Consider the following 9232-nt stretch of genomic DNA (forward strand, 5'->3'; position numbering starts at 1 on the left):
AAGAGCTTTTCCCTTGGGGCTTTCCTTTCCCGGACAGAGGCAATCTAGACAGACGACACCGGTTTTGTTTGTCAGACGTCCAAGAAGCTTCTAAGCTCCACGCTCCAAGTTCGGGTCTGGGCTTCGCTCGGACGACGAGCTTTTCCCTTGGGGCTTTTCTTTCCTGGACAGCGGCGATCTGGACAGACGCCGCCGGTTTTGTTTGTCAGACGTCCAGTTTTGTTTGTCAGACGCCGGTTTTGTTTCACTCGGACGACGTCTTTCTGTTGTTGTTTTTTTTGTTTTTTTGGTATTTGGCAGAAGGCTTATACATGTCTAAGGAAAGGAGAAAGAAGAATGAAAAAAGAAGGTTTTATTGAGGAGTTATGCATGTCTATTGCGGATCAATAATATGATTATTGGGGGGAAATAAAATGTTTATTGGGGCAATAATAAGATTATTTATTTGGATAAACCTCCGAAAGCTTTCAAAATTTAAAACATCTTTATTTTTCACTAATTATTGATCCCTAATAACAAGTTTATTGGGGAGCAATAATATGATTATTGGGGGGCAATAATATGATTATTGGGGGGCAATAATATGATTATTGGGTGGTAATAAAATCAGACGCCGGAATCCGGTCACCAGTCCGGCAGTCGGATTCGGGATTCCGGTGACTGGTTGTCGGATTCCGGTCACTGGACGCCGGAGTCCAGTCACCGGTTGCAGGAGTCCGGAGAACGCGGCCGGCCACTGGTCACCGGAGCACAGCAAAGTGGAGGATGACTTCTCTCTCTAAGTGAGAAAGAAGGAGAGGGCAAAAAAGTCCCAAAAATAAATAAAAAGAATTAATTGGTTAGTAGGGAAATAATCCCTTTAGAGTGTTTTGGGTAAATGGGGTTAAAAAACTGTTAGTGGAGCAAGTGGGCAATTTTTAAGCTGAAATTGGGTAAATTATCATTTTCCCTAAAAAAAAATACTCCTTGGGTGACTAAAGTGATTGAGAGTGTAATAGTTGAGTGACCAAAGTGATATATTTGAAACTTCAGTAACCAAAGTGTCGAATGAGTCATAATTGAGTGACCATTTGTGAAATTTACATTTATGAATAATAAAAGTCTAAAATTGACAAGTACTTTTGTATAATTTTCTACTGTTTTAATTCCACGATAAAAAGACTTTTCAAGTTTGTATTAATGGCGTATGTGAATGGCTTACCGTGTGCTCTTTTTGACTTTTCATAGAGCCCATGACAATGGTCAACAACTTATCTCAAGTCTTGGTTATTTTGTTTAATTGATGAGACGTGATTGGTGCTTGGGTTCTTTTATTAATTGTTATATTCATATACCGGATCATGAAGTTATCGTATCCAGTTCATTATTAATGAAGTTTCTTCTTGATCGGTAAAAAGTTATGTGCACAAGAAGAGCCGAGTCTACGAAATTGAAATTGAAATCTTGATAATCTTTTGAGCACATCACATTTGTAATAAACAATGAAACTATATATAGCGGTCAGCAAATCACATATTCCATATCCTCCCAGCAAATCACATATTCAGCTGAGGCTTACACTGCTTTCATGATTTCAGAAAATGCTTACGGTGGTTTCATGGTTTTAGTGGAGGTCTTTAGTTATCGGTAAAATTGCCCAAATTGATCGATTGTCCATAGTCTTTGTATCTATGAGATTGGAGATCGATTATAGAAGACCATAGAAGGAGAAGATTTAGAAAGGTCTTTTAACAAATTAGAAAGGGTAATTATCATAAATGGTACCTGAACTTATCCTCTATCTTATCGATGGTACCTGAACTTCAATTTTGATCACAACCAATACTTGAACTTTTCGATTTTATTTCAAATGTAACCTATCACTAGCTTCTGTTAATGTTCCGTTAAAACTGACATGTGCCAAACATCTATATATTTCCTCCTCGTTTGAAAAATTGGTACCATAAACTCTGCATGCAACCACCTTCATTCTTCATCAGGAGTCTGGTTCCACCGTACAATCTTCCCTGCCATTAGAAGAGAAAATAAAGTGTACAAATCTTGGATTGTAGGATTGATGTAATCCATTCTAATGGTCCTAGTCGAGTTACCTTAAGTCTTGTCCATGTCTTGACCATTCATACTTTTCCAATTATCCCAACCAGGTGAGAGTATGAGACTAACGGTTTGTTTTGGGAATTTGCCATGCAAAAACAGGAAAACTATGTTTTAAATTATAAGGTTTTCAGAACTCATCACATCTTCCACTCAGTCACAGGTTTTGTACCTAAGAATCCCTAGGGTAGCAAGTGGGTGATCCTCTTCCAGGGTTAAGAGTTCCATAGTATCTCTGCCTTATTATAATCGGAAGTTCTTAGTATTGTGAATTAACTTTAATAGTAAGTGGAGTTCTACCTTTGCTGGACAGCTTTATTGTTTTATACTCCAATTTTTTGATGTGTTCCTAATGTTTTCATTGTGCAGATGTTTCAAAAAAGAAGAAGAAGAAAAATAAGAGCAAGTAAGGAACATTTCTGGTTTTTATAAGTTTATTCAGAACAATTTCACTAGAAAGCTGATAATGTCTTTTCTTATGTGCAGGAAAAAGAAAGCACAGGCAGAGCATACTGATCCACAATCTTTAAATGGGCAAACTGATCCACCATCCATTCCTCTTATTGATCTGTTCCCACATGGGGAGTTTCCTGAGGGCGAAATTCAACAATATAGAGATGAGTGAGTATATGCTGTTTTCTCGCAACTTTACATATTTCAAAGCTTTTAGGCACTTTTCTAGGGGTTGTGATTTTGTAATCCACTAAAAGTTATGGTCAAATTTGTAATGTTCTCTGCAACTTAGAATATGATGATCAAGAATTTGTGTTTTGTTTTTTTGTTTTTTTTTGTTTTTGTTTTGTTTTGTTTTGGGGTGGGGGGAGTTGATATAAGTGCAGTGAAACTGATTTCCAATCTCAGTATCTGATTGAGGAATTCATTGGAGATGCATGACCAGAAGCATCGAACACTCAGTAATGGAATATACTCTTATTAGATTTATTATCCTGTAAATTAAATGTATCCCAGTTTTCTAGTTTGCACGATACTTGATCCTTGTAGGTCTTGCATTTTTGTTTCATATTTTATTGAAGATTTTAGCTCAAATTTTGTATTGTGTTTCAGCAACTTGTGGAGGACTACTTCTGAAGAGAAGAGGGAGTTGGAGCGCCTTGAAAAACCATTATATAATTCAGTTCGTCGAGCTGCAGAAGTTCATTGCCAGGTGCAATTTCATTATGTCAATTTGTTGCTTCTTAAGTTATAATATCCTGGAGAGGAAACCAACTGGTGGCTTTTTGGTAACATTTAAATAGGTACGGAAATACATCAGAGGGATTTTAAAGCCTGGAATGTTGATGACTGATTTGTGTGAGACTTTGGAGAACACAGTCCGTAAGTTAATATCTGAGAATGGTCTGGAAGCAGGCATTGCATTCCCCACAGGATGCTCTTTGAATTGGTAATCTTTTTTAATATGTCAGCCATGAATTTTATTTCGTCTATTGTCCTTCATATGGTTGTATTTATATTCATTGCTCCGTGTTATGAGGGTTGCTGCTCATTGGACCCCAAATACAGGGGACAAGACGGTGCTTCAGTATGATGATGTGATGAAATTAGATTTTGGAATCCATGTTGATGGTAATTCAATTTCAACTGCTTGAGTGTATTTTGATATCTCTTCAGAAGTCACCTCTTGGTGGTGAACTATCTTACGCTTTGAAGGGCAAGGCATCATCGCCTCACGTGAAGCAACAAATACGGGTATCAAGGTACTCTTATCTCCTCAGTATTCAACAAATACACTTTTGAAGTGTATCCTATTGTTCTGTTAAGTGTCAATTGACCCCATCTCCATACAATTTCTATAAGTCCATCAAAATCTGTATAACTGTTTGGTTTAAGTCCATGAAAATTATTGCTTGTAAAGTAGTTGTTTGTTGTTGTGAGTTTGAGAATAGGATGTTTAAGTGGATAATATGATGAGTAACTACAAAATGACTCAAATGATCATAATCCAAGAATGGTAGATATCCATTACACAAAAGTCTATTAAAATTCATTTGTCAAGATTACGTCATATATACTAACTTGGTTGAAACATATGTGCAATCAAGTCGTAATTTTTTGGCCTTCTTCTTTACACTGTTAACGAGGGTCCCCAAGTATTCAGTATTGTGGTGATCAAGTCTATTGAAAACCAAAGAGGAGATTGCAAAGGTGTGGGGGTTGATGAACTTTGGGAGAGCTAGGTTCTTATTATCCTTATGGGTTTCCACTTTTAATGAATTCAAAATCTACATCTTCTATTGTTCAGGACTAAAAGGCTGCTGTAGGTTAGTTTTCAGGCTTTGTGTCTCCTAGGCTAGTGTGTCACTAGTGCTTTCTTGTTCCTGTTTGTTTTGCTGATGTTTTCCCCTGTTCTTTTCGGCTGTGAACTTCTTGTCCACAGCTCCTCCTGTTCCTCTTTTACTTTCACTGGAAGGTGTTTCTTTTTCAGAAATAAAGAAGGGGGTGGGTGGGGGGGTTGCACCAAAGAGAAAAAGGCATTCCTAACACTCATAAAAGGATGCGAGATACTGTATCTGTGATAAACAAATTTTGACTTGCAGTATTTGGTATAAATGAGAATGGGGTGGGTAGATAGGGTTGACAGGATTGTGTATTTACAGTGGGCATGCTGAATACTGGAGGGGAGGAAAGATTGAGATGTTGTGAGAATACCATTTTATGTGGGCATCCAGTAAGATTACCTTCAGTCTTCCTATTTCTGTGCTTCGTTTTTAGTAACATCTCTTTGAGTGGTTTCTCTGTCTTTCTAAGAAAGTAGTCTTCATGTCACTGACTTTTTGAATCATTCTACTGCTCTGCTGGGGTATTATAACTAGCTTATTAGCTGGATTTTTATTATAACATGCAGTTTAATACCCTGTGGTATACATTCTTTTTAAGTGTTTCCCTGTTCTATTTTGATAATGTCAAAACCTTAGAGCAAGTCCACCGGTTACTCTTTAACTGGGCAAAGAATGGATTTGCTGAGGTGGTGACCGGGCAAGAAAAAAAACCAGCTTCCACCAACAGAAGCTTGACCGGGCAAAGAGGATGACATTTTCCTTGCCCAGCCAAGGCTTGTGCCAGCTCGGCCCACACCCAAACGTGGGTGACGTCTGCGTAGAGAGAAGAGGTGAGGCGAGGTGAGGCGACCTCGGGTGCAGCAACATCGTGGAACTGAAGCAGCAACAGCAACAAGCAGACCCGCCTGGGTTGCTTCGATCTCAGCCTGGGGCAGCATCTGGGCGGGCTGACACCACGGAGCGGCCGGCCGAGGTGAGGCGACCTCGGGGGGGGTCGGGTCCTTGGCCGGAGGACGAAGAAAAATCCGGGTCAGGTCGGACGAAACCCGCCAGCTCTGGTGCAGCTGCGAGAGAGAGAACCGGAGGGGGGAAAATGCAATAAAGAAAAATTTTCGTCCTTTGAAACAAAATAGAATTTTTTTTTTTTTTGCTATTTATAGAAAATTTTCAGATTTCAAAAATTCATAATAAATTCATACGAACTCCGAATATTGCGTTTCATATATGTACAAGATCGTATCGACGAGCTCTACAACTTTTATGAAGGAAGGTTTCCCAAATTCCTAACGTAAAAAAGTCAATTTTCACGACCCCCAAAATAACGTAAAAGTTGATGAACAGTAAAAGTGGATGAACAGTTTTGACCGGTCAAGAAAAAAAACGGGTGCAAACCCATGTCCAGTGGCAGTGAACAGTATCTTGACCGGTCGAATTATTGACTTCTCGACCTTGACATTTCTTGACTACGGGTGAACTTGCTCTTAGAACCTGTTTCATTGTTACCATACGCACATCGGCACATACGTTAAGTGAGGAAGTGGCGCTAGTGGGTTCCACAACCCAACCACTATTGATTGAAGGGGATTTTGAGCTTTTAGATTTTTTGCAGCCTTTCGTGCCCAAGACCACCTAGAAAGCATTGAATAAACAGTAAGTACAGTGCATAAAAATAGAAAGGGAGCCAAGAAAAAAAAAATGTGAAATCCCAAAATACACTTCAAGAGACAAGAGATCGTGGGTGCCACTAAAGCCCGAGCATTACTTAATGTGTGATCAAACTGACGGCCAGGTAACAATGAAACGACTTCAGTACTTTGGTTTTAACATTGTCAAAATTTGAGCAACAGGGATTAGGCAGACCATTGAAGGGACCATGGACTGCCCTCTGGCAAAAAAAAAAAAAAAAAAACCAAAAGGGCTGTATAGGAAATGAATCTGTTGTATGCATGTGTGGGATCTCATCCAACTTGCCTCTCTTCTGTTCATTGGTACTTAAAAGTTTTTTGTTTTTCTTTTCTTGCATTGGTTTCTTACTTGGCTGTTGCTATCTAGAGTTCCTAGTTCAGTCCCCTGACAGGTATTGTCATTGGAACACTGTAGACCTCAGGGTTGTAAATTGTATTCTGCTCTATAATTATTACTATCCTGTGATTGATCGTCATTACATATTTACAGCATGGAGTTTTACCAGAATTGGACTTTAGTGCCTTAATCAATAAGCTTCTTACACAGTTATTATCGGTCTCATTTTTTTTTTAGGAGTCTGGAATTGATGTGCGTCTTTGTGATGTTGGTGCTGCAATCCAAGAAGTCATGGAATCATATGAGGTTGAAATAAATGGGAAGGTGTATCAAGGTAATTTTCCTAATGATATGAGATAGTTACTTTTGTCATAGTCTTAATGGTATAATGTGTAGCATTATTACTTCCAGCATTCTTATTTTCTTAAAAAAAGGCAGGTGCACAAGGCTCCTGTAAATGGGGCTGCTGGGAAGGGTAAGACATGTTATGCATGTAGCCTTTTCACTATTTTGTCAGAGGCTTTTTCTTTTAGTTGAACTTTAACCATCATATTGCTTGGGAAAACCATGTTCTTGTGCCTCAGCTTTAAATTAGTTCTGCAAAACATAATTCATGATGTAATTCAATGAACTGGCAATAGTAGAGGCACCAAGCAGTTTCCAAAGTTTTGGTTATCAAGTGATGTGGCAGAAGACGTTATGCCTTTGTTGGAAATAAAGTAGTAGAGATTATGCAAATCTTGTATTTGTATTTGCACATCAAATAGAGATTTTGGTGTTTTCTCTCGTCATATAATAAATTATGGATACTTGTGGCAGTTAAAAGTATCCGGAACTTGAATGGACATAGCATTGGACCTTACCAAATCCATGCTGGAAAATCAGTTCCCATTGTGAAAGGAGGGGAGCAGACAAAAATGGAAGAGGGTGAATTTTTTGCGATTGAAACTTTCGCATCAACCGGTAAAACCAAGTTTTTGTAGTTGGCAGGAATTTGATTTCTGGGTGTGAAATAGATGGTACTTCACATGTGGCTGCTGTGCTAATTGTCCCATGTTATTTAACTTATTTAGGGAAAGGATATGTCAGAGAAGATCTAGAGTGCAGCCATTACATGAAAAATTTTGATGCCGGCCACATCCCACTGAGGCTGCCTAGGGCAAAGCAATTGCTAGCAACAATTAACAAGAACTTCTCCACATTGGCGTTCTGCAGGCGATATTTAGACCGCCTGGGGGAGACCAAGTATCTTATGGCGCTTAAGAATTTGTGCGATGCTGGCATTGTCCAGGTATGTTCCACCTATCAGCATTTATCCAAATATTTGTATATTAACTGCTCAAGTCAGTACCCATAAAATAACAAATTTTCATTACTAATGACTTAATTAGTATCACGAATCATGCCTTTAGTTTGACTTTATTTGTTATTATGCAATAATCATCCACAGGAACTCAGTATCATAACTTATATAGTAATGCATATATATGTTACAGTTAATGACACACAAGCTGTAACTGTCACTTTCAAGTGAAGAATTTATTTTAGGTCTATGATATACATGCGTCGCATGTCGTTTAGTTGTTGCTCTAGTATGTTTTAGTCTTAAGGAAAAAGGGTTTATATATAAGTTAGCTCTGAGCTATAGTGTCATACTAGAAATGTAGTCGAGTGTGAGAAGCGAAGCACAAATAATTTACACTCAAGTATCGTTTGTCCTGTTGACACATTAGGATCTGCGACCACTAACCATAAGTTAAAAGTGGACATTGCTTTCAGCCTTTATGGTACTAATCTGCATTTGTTTGTACTGGGATTCATGTATTAGGGATTGCTTGCATTGAATGACTACGGATGAGTTGGTAGAGCATTTGGTGAACTGACAGAAACAGAAAAATCAAGTTAGGATCTGACTACTAGTGATAGGCGATACGAATTTTATAGACATATGGATTCGTATATATAAATGTATGCTTTAACGTGGGTTATAAGACGGGCATCTCGGAAACATAAATTTTTTCCTTGTTAAATTAAAATATCTTCGGTGAAAATCTCTTTTTCAAATATGCACTTGTGTAATTAGGGCTGCTCCCTGTTGGCGGGCTTTCAAATTTTTCTTGTATTGAAAAATAGTCTGACCAGCTTGACAGTTTCTCGGTTGATTAATTTTGCTGACAACAAAATATGTGCATTGCTCCTGTTAAGGGGATGCATTATACTTGAGGGATCATCTGAACTTTATAATACAATATAGCTTCTGTTAATCTTCTGCTGTATTATCATTTTGCTGAATTGAAATTGATGTAATGGTTTTGTTTTTCTTCTGGCAGCCTCTTCCTCCTCTGTGTGATGTTAAAGGGAGCTATGTATCTCAGTTTGAGCATACAATTTTACTCCGGCCAACCTGCAAAGAGGTCATATCAAGAGGCGATGATTACTGATGTGGATGAAGATAAATTTGTCATGCATATCTGCATGGGGGCTGTACCGTGTCTTTTTCCCTTTCCTCCTGTCGATGTTTCTCAATCCATAATGCTAATGAACTGAATATTCAGCTCTTCTTTGTTTTTGGCAAGTAACGTAGGTTCCAAAAGACTAGGATAACAATTTACATTTAAAGCTGTTTTCAACCCTTTTTTTTTTTTTTTGCGCCAGAGTTGGGCACCATAACTGTAGTTCTTGCTCTCAGAAGAGAGATTATTCAAAGCACCGCCGTGCACTTGCACCAACATAAATGAATGGTTAGATTGCATTAAATACACTTTTTGTTTATTAAAAATAAAGTTGATAATAAATATCAAGGGTTGAGATTATTTTAT

At 38.2% G+C, this 9232-nt stretch overlaps 1 pseudogene; it reads left to right on the forward strand.

The window, feature by feature from the left end:
• Positions 1-1179: 1179 nt before the first annotated feature.
• On the forward strand, positions 1180-8952 carry LOC112202562 (annotated as a pseudogene).
• Positions 8953-9232: the final 280 nt, after the last annotated feature.

Source organism: Rosa chinensis, chromosome 1, assembly GCF_002994745.2.
Source record: "Rosa chinensis cultivar Old Blush chromosome 1, RchiOBHm-V2, whole genome shotgun sequence".
Lineage (NCBI taxonomy): Eukaryota > Viridiplantae > Streptophyta > Magnoliopsida > Rosales > Rosaceae > Rosa > Rosa chinensis.